At 38.3% G+C, this 20,198-nt stretch overlaps 1 protein-coding gene across 1 annotated transcript in view; it reads left to right on the top strand.

Moving 5' to 3' along the window:
* The first annotated feature begins 9,345 nt into the window (after nt 1-9,345).
* Nucleotides 9,346-20,198, top strand: part of LOC113066870 (G1/S-specific cyclin-D2-like) — a 140,925-nt gene continuing 130,072 nt past the window's right edge. Inside the window, exon 1 of the mRNA XM_026238957.1 lies at nt 9,346-9,593. The gene's annotated coding sequence lies outside the window, so the exon portion shown is untranslated. The remainder of the gene's footprint in view (nt 9,594-20,198) is intronic.

Below are 20,198 nucleotides of genomic sequence, written 5' to 3'. Positions count from 1 at the left end.
GTACATTTTTTATTTCTTCAAATGAGCCAGAACAACTGATCTAGCTGCCACTCAATGCTGGCCAAGGACTTCCCTCCCTCCTTTCCTTCAGACTCTCACTTGTGGACTGTGATGAGACAACCAAAAAGGACATGCAGGAAGTGACTCATGGAGATCATTACATCACAGTGCCTCTGCTCTTGACCTACAGCAGGACGAAACACTGGCTTTCTCCTCAAATCTGTGAGAAAGATTTACTCCTACTACATCGGAGTAATCTGTGGTAAGGAACACTGCGTCACTAAAAACAGATCTGACTCAAGAGTTTTTGAGGCACGATAACAGATGCTGAAACATTCTGTTGCAAGCAAGACGGGTGAAAAGAACAGGGTGCATGGAGAGAAAAGACCGAATCTGAATGAGTTCAGGCCTCAAGAGAGCTTACATCATGAGGGATCGGTGGGCTGCTAGTGTAATATGAAGATTGAAGCAGAAGGAGAGAATGATGCAACAAGCAAAGAAAATATGAAGTGCAATATTGTTCACAAGTCTCCACTCTGAAGAGTCAAATGATGAAATAATCAGGGTTGCAGTCAAGTACTCACATAAATAACGAGTAACTGATTACTTTTACTATTTTGAAATAAGTTAAATAGTATGAGTTACTGTTTTTCTTGATGTTTTTATTAATGCTTATTGCTCATTTATTTGTACACAAAAATGTGAAATTGTTTTATTCACAAACATTATCAACAATTGTTACGAACTTGTCTTTGAAGTTAGCTGACTATCCAGCGTTTCTTTCCTTTAATGCTGGTTTGGAAATATCTGAGAATACATATATAATTAAAGTAGATAAGCAAGCCAACATCTATAACCTTGTCATAAACAGATTCCACAAAACCTCATGGGATTTGCTAAATCGTGCACTTATCTTTAAGTGGGTGGTTCAAGCATGAAATATGATAAATAGCATTAAAGTATGAGAGGTGCAGTAACAGACTTGTTTGTTTCAGTGTTATTTTATTCATTTAAATCTTACCAGACTATTGCATTTGCTCATTTCCAAGGCTTATGCTGTTGCACTGGTATTGCATGTTTGTCAGGAGTGGAGGGGAATCTTGACGGGAAACAGAATGTCATTGCATCTGTCCAAATCCTTTGTCTAAAAAGGATGCATATCACAACAAAACAACATGGACAAAACGTACTAGATCACCATACTGGATGATTCTTTGACTAAAAACTGACTGATTTGAGAAATAACAACACATGCAAGCCTCTAGGCACCGTTCCATCAGTATCATAAATCTGGAAGGAAGAGCCTTTAAGCCCTAAAAAGATATTGGGATTTGGCCTTAAAAGACATGAGAGCACACTGATTGGCTTTTTATAAAGACTGTGAAGGGCGAGATCCTCTTCCACGGTTGAAGAACGCTCTGACAACAGCCGTTCCTCTCAGAGCTCTTATGACCTGCCATTTATCCTGAATAGACATAGTCATTACTCAGCGGAAATGTAGGCTTCATCAGGAGATGGAACAAGTCCAAACAAACAATAAGGATGTGGCCATTTTTCTCAATTTGCACGTTTTTGGAGAAGTGCCCATTGGGCCCCCAGTAAGAGCGCAAAATATTCCTGATGGTTCCTGAGATAATAGGTAAGGGCTGGTTTTGTGCAGCCTGTTACATCAAATGTAGAACCTAGCAAGGGATTTAGTAGCAGAAGGTATGGGTTGGAAGATACTTGAAGGTTCCTTTGAAGGAGCAATTGCAAGTGCATAAACCTAACAAACCAATTAGATCTCCTGAAGGCTTAACCAATCATTCACGTAGACTGCAAGCAGATGAAAAGAATCTCCATGGTGATGGCAAGATCACAGGCAGAGCTCACAGTATGTAAGCCATATATCCCATTATGGTCTCAGAATCCCACTTTGTACAATGGTTTGAGCCTGAGGCCTCCTTGTTGACTAAAGCATGCATAAAAATTTGGAGAATTTGAACTCTAAAGTCTATTTAGTCTATCACAACCAGTCCTAATTTGTGCTACTAAAGAATTAGGAATGGGAATTGGAAGGAAATGTAATGATTCAGAACACTTAAAGGGATTGTCCACCCAAAAATGAATATTCTGCCATCATCACCTACTCACCCTCATGTTGTTCCAAACCTGCTTTACTTACTTTCTTCCGCTGAACACATTTTGTGTGGGGAAATGCTTCTTTTACCATTCCACACACAAAATTACAGATCGGATGGATTTCGTTTGAGATGATTTGATCACGCCTGCAAAAATTAGGGAAACCTCATGGTCACCATACACGTTCATTGTATGGAAAAGAGCAACGTGAAAACTCAGCATAAGTTTGGATTGGCAAGATGGTGATTAAATGATGATAGAATTCTCATTTGTTTAACCTGCTGAAAGCCTAAAGTGCAGTTCTATAACCTCAGGACTGGGTAAACGAATCAATTTTAGCTCACTTACTTGACTTTAATTTATAGTGGACCAAATTTGATGTGGAAGTGTAGGGTTTCCGAGTTGGACAGCAAAGCAGAACCTGACGATGACCTCTTGTATGTATCCAGAAGTCCCAAGCTTGAGTTACTCATCATTTAGTGGACACTTTCCATCCTGTGTGACCTATACTCTAATTACAATGACAGTCCTCTGAAATAAACTAAGGTTAAGTGCTTTGCTTGAGGGTATAATGATAGAAGAGCAAGACTAAGTGGCTGAGCAGGACTGTGAGGTGAACCCATTCCCTTTGTCTTAAAGGGATAGTTCACCCAAAAATGAAAATTATGTCATTAATAACTCACCCTTATGCTTTTCCAAACATGTAAGACCTCCTTTTTTCTTCGGAACGCAGTTTAAAAATATTTTTGATTTAGGCCGAGAGCTCTCAGACCCTCCATTGAAGCTGTGTGTACGGTATACTGTCCATGTCCAGAAAAGGTAGAAAAACATCATCAAAGTAGTCCATGTTGACATCAAGAGGGTCCGTTGGAATTTTTTGAAGCATCGAAAATACATTTTAGTCCAAAATAGCAAAACGACGACTTTATTCAGCATTGTCTTCTCTTCCGTGTCTGTGTGAGAGAGAGTTCAAATCAAGCAGTCTGGATATCCGGTTCGCGAAATGAATCATTCAGTTCACCAAATCGAACTGAATCGTTTTAAACGGTTCGCATCTCTAATACGCATTAATCCACAAATGACTTAAGCGGTTAACTTTTTAATGTGGCTGACACTCCTCTGAGTTCAAACAAACCAACATCCTGGAGTAATTCATGCACTCAAACAGTACACTGACTGAACTGCTGTGAAGATGAACACCGAGCCGAGCCAGATTACACGGAACAAATATTGATCTGTTCACGAGTCAGGAACCGTTTCTGTCAGCGCGTCCGATTCGTGGAACCGAGGAGCTCGATGATAGCTGCCGCTAGTTGTGATTCCAGCGTGCAGCAGAGGCTACCGACTCCACAGAGCAGTCGTGAACTGAACGGATTCTTTTGGTGATTTATTCAGAACGGGATTCTTGTGCTAGTGTTAGGAGTGATCATGCGCAAATGACGCCATTATGTCGAGCGCAAAATAGCTGGTGAACTGTCCGAAAGAACTACTGGTGATCCAAACACCGATGCAACGGTTCTTCACTCGTGAACGAGTCAGGTCTATTGTTCGTTATCTGGCTCGGCTCAGTGTTCATCACAGCAGTTCAGTCAGTGTACTGTTTGAGTGCATGCATAACTCCGGGATATTGGTTGTTTTGAACTCAGAGGGAGTGTCAGCCACATTAAAGTTAACGAGCTTAAGTCATTGTGGATTAATGCGTATTAGAGATGCAAACCGTTTAAAACGATTCAGTTTTGATTTGGTGAAACTGAATGATTCGTTCGGCGAACCGGATATCCAGGACTGCTTTGATTTGAACTCTCTCGCACAACAGACACGGAAGAGAAGACAATGGCTGAATAAGTATTCGTTTTGCTATTTTTGGACCAAAATGTATTTTCGATGCTTCAAAAAATTCTAACTGACCCTCTGATGTCACATGGACTACTTTGTCCATGTCCAGAAAGGTAAGAAAAAACATCATCAGTAGACCGTACACACAGCTTCAATGGAGGGACTGAGAGCTCTCGGACTAAATCTAAAATATCTTAAACTGTGTTCCGAAGATAAAAGGAGGTCTTACATGTTTGGAACAGCATAAGGGTGAGTTATTAATGACATAATTTCATTTTTGGGCGAACTAACCCTTTAAAGAGCTCCACTGCAAAGAACACAGAGGACCACTGCCACATCATGATGTGTGGCTTGAACTTATTTGCTAAATGAAGCCAGGAAACTGTCTGCAGAAAAAAAGTCAGCAAACAGACAGTGAAGCAGCAGGAAGCCAGAACATAAACATGAAGGCAACGAAAAGATAAACCAAACCTTCACCTCTCCAGCTTATTGTCTCTGTGAAGGAAAACGACCGCCTGTCTTAAACGCAGACGAGCCCTGAGAGTAATGGCACAGGAAGCTGCATTTTAGCAGAGAAACCAGGCTTTTACTGCCTTCAAACCCACAAGCTTGGCCAAGACCTATCACCCCCAACAATAGCTGGGGGACTTCCTCCAGACACAACTGTGCTGCAAACTCTTGCTTTGTTTAGAGATCTAAACACAAACACGACGGTAAACTGCCACTGAAAATAGCATAGACCCTTATGTTTCTTGAGCAGCAAATCAGTATATTACAATCATTTCTGAAGGATCATGTGACACTGAAGAGTGAAGTAATGATGCTGAAAATTCTACTTTGCATCACAGGAAAAAAATTACAGTTTCAAATATCTTAAAATAGAAAGCAGTCATTTCTAATAATATTCCACAGTACTGCATTTCTGATCAAATAAATGCAGCCTTGGGGAGCATAAGAAGAGACTTCTTTCAACCTTGGTTTGAGGCGACATTCCCACAGCTCTAACTACTTTTCCTTTTCAATGCATTAAAATACTATAACAGCCCTTATCAGATATGACAGATGATGGTGGTGTTGAAATCAATAGGTTGGCAACCTAAGGCTGTTAATCATAACGTAAGCAGTCTTTAAAAAAAACCATCTGACAAACAGCTCAAATAATGTTACTAAAGACTATGGAAAACTGATATCCAGAGATCTACTCTACTTGTGTTTAGAATCATGTAATCGTATTTATGGAGGAGATATTTTCTTTTTGTCTTTTAGCAAAAGCAACTTTACATAAGATTCCATCAGATTATTATCACATAATTTTATCCTAATTGATATTCTAGTGAAACCGCACATGTTCACAGGATCATCATCATGATCAAGAATCCCTAATGTCCCATACAAACATGGGGGTGACGTTTTGACCGGGCCAATCCAAGTAACAAAAACCTGGGCTGACAAGACAGAAGTCATCTATCTCTCCTCAGTGTTTTCAGCCTCAGGGGGACATTGATGAATGGGGCTTTGAACTTGCCTCTGGGCAGAGAGGCCTCCATCAATCTTTCCTCCTACAAGCACACCCACGCACGTGCATCATGCATGCAAATACACCAATTATTCAAAAGACAGAGACGCATTGAGAATCACAGACCTCAGAACTGATTTAAGAGGATTTTCTGAGGATAAACTAACCATTAGTAACATTCCATTTCTAAGGTCACCGTGAATGCTGTAAAACTGGCCTGCACCTGACAAGTAAGGCATGTATGGGCAGCTTTTGAAAGGCTGAAACTGTACGACTGGGCCTCTTGTCATGAATATCAGGAGTTTTGTAATCCCCGGAGTCCTTCACCCCTAGTGGCTCTTGCCTCCCAAACCAGGCTGTGCATGGAGCCAGATAACAGCCAGGACTGAGTGACCGGCTAGACGGCTTAATCCCATTGGTGGCGGGCAGCAGTTCCACATGGAACCTTTGAGTAACAGAACAGAGCACATCAACAACGCATCATGAAAATTCGATTAGTCCACGTTATCAACACACCACAATGCTGTAATGCAAAGATACAGAAACCCCTTGGCAAAATTCAACATCACTTGCAATTCAAACACATAGGCCTACTGCAAGAATGCCTGAAAAGCATGCTAAATATTTATATTTTATAGTAAGGGTGGGGAATTTAGGATCTTTCAGACTGACTTTTAATATGCTGTTATTTATTCAGACCAAAGCTGTGGTGTGATTTGCAATGATTTAAATACATTTAAATGTACATAAATTGTCTATAATAGTAATAAAAGTTCCTATTTTTAATGTCACATTTATATAAATATATTTCAATATTAATAATAATCAAAATGTTAAATGTAAATTTAAATAATTTATAAAACATTTTCTCATATTTGTTAACTATTAATTTAAAACTATAATACACACCTAGCTTATCTACAACACTTATTTAATATATACATCTAACATTTTCCCCAATTAATGTGTAAAGGTTCGCAAGCAAACTAAAACGCGCCATCCAGCAATTTCACACTTATAAACAAGCAGTGTTCTTGCAGGCTTTTCGGCTATATTTATGGTTCAAGCTAATTTTATCCTGAGCATTTCACACATGACTTCAGCTCCGAGCTGCGCACGACAAACGGTACCTCTCCCTTTAAGAGGAGGAACCATATGCCCATATTTGTAAAACTAGGGATTTAAATGCCCGACCCCAGCTGTCAATCAAAAAGACCAAACAATCACAGAAGCCTAAAGCGCTGAGCACCGTTACAAACGTGACTTTCCTTTTTATATTTACTACTCCAATAAAACCTAGCAAAACCCCAAACTATACGCTACTTTTATAGCAATAAGTAATGCACATTTAACGAGAGAAATAGGGAACGGTCTGAACTAGTAAACTCAACCACACGTCTTTGTTTAGTTACCCCCCCCCATACATCCCATTCCCCGTGTAACTTTTCATCGAAACCCCCCACGTTTCCTCACACTTCACATTATGACTGCTGTAGAAAAACCAACAAAGAAATAACTTGCATGTATTAGACATTTAATTTACGAGCTAAAAGCAATACAATTCGCAACACGGGCTGCATAAAATAAAACAAACCATTAAATAAATAAATACATAAATAAAATAAGCAGATGTTGCTCGGCAAGTGAATGTAATTAATGTTGAACGCGAATTCCTTACAGAATTCCTATAAGACTCTTCCAATACTTTATATTTTCTGTTAATGCCTCCAACAACCAGTACAGTTTATATACATTTTATTTTTTTTTGACAAGTATTGAAGAAAACATCATGCACGAGTTCACTCAAAGCATGCAAGTTTCAGCACCACATCGACCGATAGTTCGTTCCAAATAGTTTCTCTCTCATCTTACGTTTCCATTTTAGTTTCTGCTGTTTGACATGTAGCACGTTGACCCAACTGCTTTTAAGTGTGAAACATTAATAAACCTTCACGTGACGTCTGACACACCACAATCTCACGTGCACTTCGATGCTGACATTTATTTACTTTTATGTGACACAAAACTACACAAGGGGTTAATGTCAGCTGATGCTCTGCAACTCCTAGCCACAAAAGCTTCTGAGAAAACCCTACATGAACCCATTTTTGCTGCTCGGATTTTTTTGAGAAGCCGTGGAAAAACAATCCAAGGTTACTGCAAAGCAATAACGAAGCTTTAACAGAGGGGTAACACGAGGGTTTATATTGTGAAAACTGCAAAGTGGGAGATTAACAAAGCACCGCGTGAAATCGCCTCAGTGCGAGCGAGCGAGCTCAACGCACGGTTTACTGACAACCCGAAGTGCCATAGGATTTCATACGGAGTATTTTGTTGCCTTTCAGACGCAGCGGATGACGAAGACACGGTTGAATTCCTTACCTGCCGTGAAACCAGTCCTTGCAAATATCGCATTCGATCATAAACCGGCTCACATCGTACGGCTGCCGGCAGACGCAGTACAGCTGGGCCGTCGCCATCTTCGGACTGTGTCCCCAAACAACGCAGCCAAGCTGGGATCGGGTTGGGCGGGGATTCCGTCTAATTATGCGGAAACAACACCGAGAGGAACGCGAAGGAGGGGCGCTGAGAGCATGCCGTGACGCCACGCATAAACACTGAGCGCGAGGCACGCCAAGTCACTACATCATTATATAATACGATAATGTCTTATGATAATAAAAAGCACTAAATGAAGGAAACGAGTTATAGATGAATAAATTAAAGTTTTTAAAGTCCATTCAGTAGATTAAACCTTCTGACGAGCGCATATTTAAAGTCAATCCTCAAAGACTAGGATTTATTATGCAAAATTTTTAAAAAGTAATTTGTTTGGTCTTGTTTGAGATGCATTTCCCACCATATTTTCAATACAGGCTGTCCAGAATTTACCTATAGAAACACCTCTGGGTTAGAATTTGGTAAATGTGTTTGTCAAACTTATGCTTTAACAGCCATCATGCATGATGGGAAGCAGACAAACAAACAAAAATCCTAAGTATATGTCATTTTTTCACTGCATTTTTACACTTTAAGATTACTTTTGTTTTATATATAAAAAAATATATAGGGCTAACATTTAAATAAGTCTGAAATGTATGTAAATATAATTTACATACATAGTATTTATTCCTTTAACTAATAAACAGTGGCTCCATTTTTTAAATAATATTTGGAAAACCTATATGTATGAAGTCATTTTATTGTAATGTGACTTTTTTATATAAAAGTTTGTTAATTTCATTATGTTTTACTACATTTTGTTACTCTTGATATCTATGTATATATAATCATCATCATAATCATAATACACATGTTTAACTCACATTTTAGGACCACTGCAATATTTTTTATTTCAACATTATATTTATGACATTACACATCAACATATATATTTTTTTAATGGGTCTGTGTAATGTCATAAATATAATGTTCAAATAAAAAATATTGCAGTTTTCCTGAAATGTGAGTATATATATATATATATATATATATATATATATATATATAGGCAGTACAACAAATATTTACAATTAATGACAATTTAAAAATAAAGAATTATTTCATTATTCATTTTGTTTTATAATATTTAGCATAATGTTATAAGTATGGGGATACCTGCCGGTCATGAACAATGTCACTTTAAAAATAAATGATTTAATATACTTTTATGTTGTTGCGTTGTATTCTTGCTGTGTTTGTTGCGTATAAAGGAATAATATAGTATACCGAATAAAACATAATGTTAAATCTTCTAATCTGCTAGTCCTGAAACTTTGAGGAGAAGGTTGACAATGGCACCACCTTGTGCAAAATCTGATCATTACAGTTGATTTAAAAGCGCAACTCTCTGACTACATACACATATATAAACTGCAAGCGACGCGACAAACTACAGCGGTTCTAATAACTCTGCGACGCGGTGAAATTATCGGCGTTGATTACAAGTTTGTCGCGTCGCGTCAGATGGGGTTTGAGGGTCGGGGCGTCGCCTTGGCTCGACCCGGACCAATCGGGATTCCGCTCAGTACTTTGTAAACAACACAGTCGCACGCTGGATGAAAACTTTACTACGAGAGGATGTCGCGTGCTGAGGACCGCCAGAAAATCATTCAATCAGGTAGGGAGCGTGTTTAAAATCTTTAAAGGTTTTCTGAGCTTAAATGTTTGTCATGTCGTTGATACGAGCACTTTTTTCATCTCTGAAAGAACGAGCGCAACTAACAATGTTGGCAGACATCCGGGACGTTTGTCGGTGAAAAATAGTGAACGCTGGTGTATTTGGCTAAATCTCTGTTTGTTGTGACACAGAGAGTAACGTTAGCTTTAGGAGTAACTAAAGGGATACTCATACTAAGGTGGTCAATTTTTGTTCTCTATTCTTTTGTAAAAGAACGAAGCGTAATGAGATCCTTATCGTAAGTGATAAACTCTTGCGCAATTGAGCCCCGGGGAGCATCGGTGGGCGGCTTTGCGCTTTGTTTTCATTATTATTTTAACAATCTTGAACTTCAGAGGTCAGAATGTTAAGTCCACATTTTCAGGGCTCTTAAAGATGTATGAAAGCAAACGTATGGTTCAAAATGTGAAGGATGTGAAGAGCAATTTTTTATCAAAGTCAGTAAGGAATTACCAATAGAAAAGCCCATTTTGTTGTCATGTGCCATTGTTTTAAAAAACATTTATTTTGTCCTTGAAATGTTGTTAATGTCAAGAAATTTGATTACATTAGTTATTTAAAAATAATTAAGTAGTGAAGTAATTTAAAAATATAGTTTTTAATACTTTGTAAATCAAAGTCAGTGTGGAATAACCAATAGGCTAAATGTAAGAATGTGTTTTGTTGTAATGTGACATATTTTTACCTATTTTGTCATTTATTACACTTCTATTAGATATTACACAGATTTTACACTCAGATATTAGTGAAGCTTTTTTTTATGTTTAAATTAGGTTAACTTTGTAAATCAAAGTCAGTGTGGCATAACTAACAATAAGCAATAAAACCAAATAAGATTTTTTTTTTGTCATGTGGTAGTTTTTATTATATAACATCTTTTTATGGAAAGAACAGATTTTGTTATTGTCAAGATCTTTTACTTTAGATATTCATGATTCATCTTTTATAAGAGTTCAAAATTTTAAATGATTTTTGACATTGAGAAAGTTGTTAGTCTATTTAAGGTTTAATTTTTTTTTTATTATTTTACATTATGGTTCCATTTGACAATTTTTTTTGTCATTAAATTAAGCCATCAAATACAGTATTTTCTATAAAATGTTTTTTTTATATATTTATAATTCCAAAATGATTACATCATTTTATATTTCTAATAATCTCTTGACTCAGGTTTAAAAAAACAAAAATAAAAAATAAAATTAAAGCTGCAAGCAGCGATGAACGGGCCCTCGCACCCGGGCTCACCGCCATCGTGTGGCTTTAGTAAAAAGGTGAACGTTGAGAAATATGCATTTAATGTCCTAAATATAAGTTGAATATATCAAAGTATATCCCATATATGTGCCAATCTTCCTGTTGCCAGCAGGTGGCGCTATCATTATAATGGAATATTGGCCTTCAGATGTGTTCAGGCCAGGACCCTTATCACACACGTGAAGTTTGGGGAAGATCGGACATTTTATGCCTGAGTTATAACATCTTTTATTCCCATGGCGAGACATCGAACTTCGTCACGGCGCCATGGACACGCCTTTTAACAAAAACTCAAGATCTTCACAACTGAACATCACACAGGTCTTTAGATTAGACTGACCACAAAAAAGACATTGATGTCATAAAATTTCTAGGAGTAGTTTGTCGCAGTGTAAAATATGTAACTTCCTGTTGCCAATAGGTGGCGTTATGACTATAACTGAATATTGGCATGTAGATCTGTTCAGGTCAAGAGTCTTATCCAACATGTGAAGTTTGGGGCAGATTGGACATTGTATGTCTGAGTTACAGCAACTTCCTTTTTCATGGCGAAACATCAAAATTTGTCAGGCCGCCATGGACCCGCCCTTTAACGAAACCTCAAGTCCTTCGCAATTTATTATCGCAAAGGGCTTTAGATTACACTGACCAAGTTTGGTGTTGATCTGAATAAATCTCTAGCAGGAGTTCGTTAAAGTACAACCCCTGAAAATGGCAAAAACAACACCAATTTTGAAGGGAAAATTCAAAATAACCGACTTCCTGTTGGGATCCGGATTTCGTACCAAGAGACTTTTTTGTAGGTATTGGAGTGTTACATGTGTGTACCAATTTTTGTACATGTATGTGAAACATAGCTCGAGGCGCACTCCGTTGAAAGTGTATAGGTGGCGCTATAGAGCCATTCTGCCACACCCGGTGGAATATTGGCCTGAAGATCTGTTCAGGCCAGGACTCTTATCACACATGTGAAGTTTGGGGAAGATCGGACATTTTATGCCTGAGTTATAACATCTTTTATTCGCATGGCGAGACATCGAACTTCGTCGCGGCGCCATGAACAAGCCTTTTAACGAAAACTCAAGATCTTCACAACTGAACATCGCACAGGCCTTTAGATTAGACTGACCACAAAAAAGACATTGATGTCATAAAATTTCTAGGAGTAGTTCGTCGCAGCGTAAAATATGTCACTTCCTGTTGCCAATAGGTGGCGCTATGACTATAACTGAATATGGGCATGTCAATCTGTTCAGGTTTGGAGTCTCATCAAACATGTGAAGTTTGGGGCAGATTGGTCATTGTATGTGTGAGTTATAGCAACTTCATTTTTCATGGCGAATCATCGAAATTCGCCAGGCCGCCACGGACACGCCCTTCAACGAAAAGTCAGGATCTTCGCAATTTAACATCGCAAAGGCCTTTAGATTAGGCATACCAAATTTGGTGTTGATTTGAAGAACTCTCTAGGAGGAGTTCGTTAAAATACAACACATGGAAATGACCAAAATTACACAAAATATGCTCATAATATTAAAAATAACCGACTTCCTGTTGGGTTTAGAATTTCGCTCCAAGAGTCTTTTTTGTAGGTATTGGTGTGTTACATATGTGTGCCAATTTTCGTGCATGTACGTGAAACATAGCTGGAAGGCTGTTGATTTTCTTGGTATAGGTGGCGCTGTCGAGCCATTTTGCCACACCCTCTTCTGAATCCTATATCAGACGAAAATTTTCACCAGGTTTGACGAGTGTGCAAAGTTTCATGACTTTTTGAGCATGTTAAAGCCCTCAAAAATGCGATTCATTCGGGAGAAGAAGAAGAAGAAGAAGAATAATAATAATAAAAAACAAAGCAGATACAAGAGGGTCCTCGCACCTCGGTGCTCGGGCCCTAATAAAAATCACATTTCTATCATCAGGCCCATGTATGTGACTATTTGTAGAGACCCAATATGGGCAGGTCCCTGAACTGTGAATGGTGTCCCAAGCAGGCCAGAGTAAAATACCTTGGCTGTTATTAAAATCCATTTAAGAACAAATTTTGGCTCAGTTGCTGAACTAATCCAGCTGTGTCTATTTGGTTTGATTGTGTAATATTCAGCCCGGGGAGTCATTTCTAATAACAACACAATGGATGCTTCCAAGTGCACTGTCAAGTTTCAACATCCTCATTGCTGGAAGGTAAATGGCATTCAATTACTTTTTCTTCAGCGTTTGTTTGCTTTAGTTATTTATGCAGTGTTTCCTCTGAGAAATTGGGCCAACAGATGCTTTTCCGAATGCAAGCACAACCCCAAAAACCAAACAGAAAATGCCTCAGCAGTTTCAGTTTTTGGGTAATTGCAGAAGGCGAGGGGCAGGGCAGGCAGGTGCTCGTTTAAGACATTGAACATGAACACAGGATGTGGGTACAGCCTTCATTTTAGAGCCTCGGCGCTGCACGCACAGCGTTCATCCAGAGTCCTCTCTCCTGAGGAAGAGGAGGAGGGGAAGGATGGGTGCGGGGGATTGTAGCTTCCTGCCGGGGAGCTCGATCAGGAACACAGTGTCTCTGACTCCTGACACAGATGCAGGTCTTTGTCATTCAGAGAGCAAGCTGAACACTTAGTTGTCCCCACATTGCATCCCAGCAGTGTATTTGACAGGACAGAGTTACTTATTTTTATTCTTTATTATTTCAAAGGAAAGTCAAAATATGCCTGATTTCTATCAAGAGTGTTAAAGCACACGTCTTGGGTTAAAAGCAAAATGGCTGATCTTTCGGTGGGGCCGTTATGGTTGATTTATCTCCTACGCATGCATACTGTCACCTGCTGTGGTTTCAAAGAGACCTGGTTTCTGAGAAATGACATTTGCTGACTTTCTGTCACTTGCAAGATCTGTGTCTCGGTTTGGAAGAACGGCATACGAAATCATATTTTAAAACACTAGATGTGTGTATATATATATATATATATATATATATATATATATATATATATATATATATATATATATATATATATATATATATATATATATATATATATATATATACGTGAGCATCCGCACACTCATACCGTTCACTTCTTTGTTTTGTTTGTTGTTCTTCTGAAGCGGAAATGACGGTAGTTGTCTTCTGAGCAGCTGTTTGTGGGTAGCATGACAGGCTCATCTGGGGAAACTCAACGTCATTGTTTCCTGGAATCTATGCTAATGAAAATAAATAAATATTAAAGAGGAATTTGTGAGACAAATATTGCCATAAATAGGCCTTAATCATCATAGTAGTATGAATAATTATTTTGAAATAACATCTATACTGTTACCTTTTCATTGACTAGCTGGCCTTTTTTCGGTGATGATATTATGTAATACTAATATTATTGTATAATTCCACATATATACATGAATTTATGTATGTGTATGTGTGTGTGTGTGTGTGTGTGTGTGTGTATATATATATATATATATATATATATATATATATATATATATATATATATATATATATATATATATATGTGTGTGTGTGTGTATACACATACTAACACAATACATATAGTTTAAAAGCAGTTTTCAAACAGTAGTACCTTATTACATTGTACCTTTAAGCAGGCCGAAAGTCACAATAGCAAGCATGGTTAGTTAGGATGAGAAAGAACCTTGAGGTGAATCATAACCTATTAGTCAGAAAAACAGTAATAAATTCCCCCGGGAAGTTGCTGAGCAAAAAATCTCTGAAGTGTGAGTTATTCATTATGGTAAATGGTTTGTATTATAAACAGGAAAAGCATGGCTCAAATCATACATGGGAATTTTTACTCTATCCCTTTAGTAAAATCTTTCAATCTGGTTTGACTCCTCTCTTTCAATTTGTGCTGTAAACATTATCTAAAATTATGAAATCATGTTTAGTTTAAACTCAACAAAGAACATGACAGCCTAACCTTACACAAAGGAATACGGAAACCTGAGTCATTTGTTTGAAAATGCTGCCCTCTGGTGGATGAAAGATTGTGGTCAGGGACATAAATGTTTGCGTAACACTTAGTCAGTTTGGTGACACATTTTCTGTTTACTGTAAGTAAATAAATATTGAAAGCCGTTTTGTTCATGCAATATTTGTTCATATTTTGCTTCTAATTTTACATGAATGAATGTGATAAATAATTAATACATCAACAGTGTTATCAGTAGTAACTATTGGTAGTAGTTTATAATTTTCTTTTTTATTATTATTGTATTATTATTTTTATATTTTAAGTTTTAATTTACATTTTAGCTTAAGTTTTAGTAATTTTTTTTATGTACTTTTGTCATTTTGATTAGTTAAAAAATTATATATAGGCCAGATATTTAATTTATTTTTCATTTTAGTTTTAGTAACAATAATAATAAGTTTAGTAAGTTTAGTAGCAACCTTAACTTATTTCAGTTGGTTGCCAAGACAACATTTGTATTTCTGTTCAATTTTTTAAATGTATTTTAAATAAAAGTTTTTTTTTTCAGATTATTTTATTTAAACTTTATTTTACTTACAGAAAACAATTTCCACAGTTTTTCTTTTATATTTAATGAACAATAACAATACTGTAAAAGTGTTCTTATTAAATTATATTTTAAATATTTTAATTTTGTTGCAACACTTAACAAAATATCTTAAATATCTATGAGAAATAATAACAAGGAGAATGACCAAAAAAATGTGTGTGTGTGTATGTATATAAATGTGTGTGCATATAAATATGGATCCATTGTACCGCTTTACCACTTGTTTTCCAGTAGGTGGCAGCAAACACCTACTCAACTGATGATTGGTGCTCTTCAAAGAGGGATTTTCCCTAATTTCTGAACTTTAGTACTTGATAACCCTCTGCTTCCTTTGGCAGAATGTATAAAGCACTGTCATATTCACTGCTAGAGGACGCTAGTTTTTTTTTCTTCTTTTTTTTTATATCTGCCACGTTAACAAGAAGCAGCCAGGATATTACCTATACCTGAGCCGTTTGTGGTCCAAGACTGAAAAATAATGAATAAAGTGTCATTATTGACACACAGGATCCGAGGTTCTGTGACCTACTGTACATACCCACACACATAGTGAAATACTAAGCGTTTGAAATGAGACCCTGGCGTCTACCCGCAAAGTGTGGGATTAATGCAGCTCATTGAGAGACAGTGCTAGATGCTTATGTGAGACAGAGAGAGGTTTCTGTCTCTAAATGAGAAGCTATGGATGTGGCTAGAGAGTGTGCGTCAGACTGAGAGGATTGTATACGTATAAACGGGCAGTCAGCAGAAAACTCCGCTGTAGACCTCCTCACCTTCCTGTTGAAGCAGACTGCTCTTAATTAGCTCGCTCTCCACAGCTGCCCGCTAAAATCAACAGCTTAATCAGGCCGGGCTGACTGTAGCCTCTCTTAATTAGAACAAATAAATGAATCAGAGTCACAGTGGTCACACACAGGAGTGCCTGTCGACAGGAAGTAAATATTGTAATTCACTTCTGTGGGAAATCACTTTGCTTGGTCCTCTGTTGTACGTTGGATGCTGGTTTGCTTAACTAGCAAGTTTTCTTGACCAGTATAAACCAGCTGGTCTTTTTCTGCTTTTAACGCTCATTATCATCTTTTATCAAAGCTTGTTTAGGGAATGAGTGTGTGTTTGTGTGTGTGTGTGGTTTCAGAAATCTGTGGCACATTTAGAAAGTATGCGTTTCTGCTTGTGAATCAAAGCATTCATGTATTGACTTCTACAGTACATCCTTGAGGTTTGAATTCATAATTGTGCATGTCGGGGCCATCTGTGGACATCACTAATGTGTGTGTGTGTGTGTGTGTGTATATATATATATGTATATGTATATGTATATGTGTGTAAATCAGTAAAACTAAATCTTCATTCTGGCAACTAAATGATGTCTAATATTAGCCAATGGCTAATCAATTCTCAGATTTTACACGCCATTGTGTTAGTTGGAGGCTAAGTTTAGGACAGATATATTTGTAAACTAAAATATTTTCTAGCCAATGGCGATTTAATTGCCAAGGTTTCCATAGAGGGTTTTAGGGTCAGAATTTGGTGTAAATACCCTGAAAGCATGGATCCATCCTGCCTTGTCTCAATGGTTCAGGCTGATGGTGGTGGTGTAATGGGGTTGGAGATATTTTCTTGGCACACTTTGGGCCCCTTAATACCAACTGAGCATCGTTTAAACATCACAGCCTACCGGATTATTGTTGCTGACCATGTCCATCTCTTTATGACTACAGTGTACTCATCTTCTGATGGCTACTTCCAGCAGGATAATGCACCATGTCATGCCATGACTGGTTTCTTGAATATGTCAGTGACTACGTGCCTGTGGATGAGTGTCCTGCTCCAGTTTGATAAAGACGGGACATGCATTTATACAACTCTTTATTTAAAAGGAAGAGCCGCTTGTTCCGTGCGTCATATGTCATAACGTTATTTCTGCATCCTTGCACATGCGCAGTTCTTTTAGTTTCGTGGTTCAATCCGATCCAATAGTTTTAACTCTCAATAATATTGGAGGAGGAATAAACCCAACCCCCTTCAATCAGATCGAAATTTAATTCGGATCGAGCTCAATTGGATTGATTAAGGTGTTTATATGAATTTTTTCAGTCCGATTGAGCCGCCAATCCGATTACAAACTGATTATTTGGGTGCATGTAAACGTAGCCATTGTAGGGGGTGGTTTATTCCTCTTCTAACACGATTGAGAGTGCATGTAAACACTCGATTGGATTGAACCATGAAACTGAGAGGACTGTGCATGTGCAATGACACAGAAATTACGTAATGGCGTATGATGGCTCTTCCTTTTTGAATAAAGTGTTGTATAAATGCGTGTCCTGTCATTATAATACTCCTCTTTCATTCAGCAACTGTGAAGTGGAACAGGACAACCATGTTTTGGATACTCATCTACAGGCAAACTGGGTTTGGTGGGCAGGGGTAGCAAATTTTATTTTTTTTGCATGATGAATATGAGCAGCAGGGCACAGCGGTTTATATGTAGGCCAGGGGTAGGCAATGTCGGTCCTGAAGTGCTGCTGTCCTGCAGAGTTTAGCTCTAACCCTAATCAAACACACCTGAACAAGTTAATCAAGTTCTTCAGGATTTCTAAGGCTGCAGACAAGTGAGTTGTTTTTTTTTTTTCAGGGTTGGAACTAAACTCTGCAGGACATTGGCACTCCAGGACCGACATTGACTACCCCTGATGTAGACTATATTTATCTATAAATGGATAAATATGAATTCTGCTGTTAAAACAAATAAAGAAGCCGTGTAGGAGAGTGGTTATTCTGTGCAACACAGTGAAGAAACTCTATATTTGTGCAGTGTGCACATGTAAATTCTTTTTAAAATCTATTCTGATTTTAAGCTTGTGACATAAACGTGTGCATCAACCCGATTACTTAATTTAGCATTCATGTAAACACTACAATCAGATTCATCAATTGGAGAAATAATAAATTGGAAGTTGCGTTTGTAAACCACTTGGCTCTGAAATAGCATGTTTAAATGGCCACGGTGCCTCTGATTTGTGTTAGCTTTAATGTGTAGTAACAATACTGCTGTATATAAGAACTGTGTGTCCATTTAGATAGCAGGATAAATGTGTATGTGTATGTGTACACAGAGAAGGCAGGCAGCACAGCGTATGCCACTGTATGGGAACCTGAGGGCACGTCGACTCTTTCCCACAATCCCGCTGTTTCTACACTGTCCCTTCTCTCTCACCACTCCTTATTTCACCTTAATTCCAGCTCTCCCACAAACAAACAGTAAATCCTGACATCACTGCTTCTCTGCCACAGAACTCAAGCCATGTCTGATGCTCACAGAGCTCTAAAAGGTGGCTATTGTGCTGCGATAGTTTTTGCCTGATTTTACCACCGCGCTTCATGAGAAACAGATATGGGACTGGCCTGAGAAGCAAAAAACGGCACCCAGCTGAATAATCAAGCTTTTCTTCATAGCCAGTTGTGAGAACAAGCGTTTGAAAGTGTCTATTGCTCAAGTTCAATAACACTGAGAATGAGAGAGAGGCCTTTAACACTCAATAAGTTGTGTAAATACTTCTGTCACAAGCGCTCAATAGATCCTTCTGTGAAGGGGACCGCAAGCGACTGTTCAGTCAAAATTGAACCGCTGGTTTTGAAAATCGCCATCTGTGGTTTTCTGTTTGGATGGAACTGCCAGCCTGTTCGTCACCATCGCTGAGGCCTAGTTTCTGAAGGCCAGGCCTGTTACAGGGACGTCGACGGTCAGCTTTACATCAGCTATGTAAAGTAATGACCTCACGGTATGAATAAGCACAAATGCTGCGATTCATCAGCCAGGTAGAGTCCTGTTTGAGAGTGTCACCCAGCGGACCAATCAGATGCATCACTGGGTATGATGTCATCACACAGTTTTGGTTATTCCTCGGCTTCTTAAAAAAAGGCACTGCATTCTGTGGAACCGGCAGGTACCCCTAAAGGTCCCAAAACCCCTCCCCGGCACAGCAAACTCTTACAGGGGGAACAACCAGAGCCTTTGTTGGCCACTTTGTGGATCTCGCGCACAGTTAATATAGACTTTTCCCACTGCCTCTGCCAAAAGTCTGAAGTCATTTAATGAAGTGACGCTAGGTTTTGGAAGGAACCAGTGTGCTGCTCGGTGCTGACAGAATGGAAAAAGCGAGCGCTGTGCGCTGTGTACGGGGCCCTGATAGCTAGTCACCTCCGCGGTGCCGAACACAAGAACACCATTGAGACCATGCAGGGATCCAGCTTTAAACTCGACACACCCTGCTCCTGTTGTTGAGCGATGCACAGTTGCACGCTAGTTCGCAGGGTTGCGGAGCCGGTGTGGGTGCCTTTGTCATGGCGGTATTGTATCTGTTAAGTGTAACAACTTGGGAGGGCCGCATGAAATGAATTAGCTACTGGTAAAGCACTTATTGGGGTCTATTATATATCATTTTATTGATCTCTCTGTCTTCTTTTGAATTGATATCTGGGCCAATGACGTATTATGTCCATAATACAAGTAAAAGTCTTTTTAAAATCTAGTTTAAATCTTTGGCCAAATGCGTGGATTCATATGGTTGTGAAAAACTTTGATGCCCTTTTCAAGAAAAGGCGAATGACTCAAAAAATGTCATATGGTGTAACCATCAAGTAAAAAGTATTACTTGATTTTCTTTCACTTTGAATACACATTAGAATACACATTTTTAAAATTATTTCCCAAAATGTTTTAAATGTTTCCTATGTAAATCTATCATGAAT

This window comes from Carassius auratus, chromosome 50, assembly GCF_003368295.1.
Source record: "Carassius auratus strain Wakin chromosome 50, ASM336829v1, whole genome shotgun sequence".
In the NCBI taxonomy this organism is placed as follows: domain Eukaryota; kingdom Metazoa; phylum Chordata; class Actinopteri; order Cypriniformes; family Cyprinidae; genus Carassius; species Carassius auratus.
The sequence above is the reverse complement of the archived record's forward strand: the minus strand, read 5'-3'. Positions and strand labels throughout refer to the sequence as shown.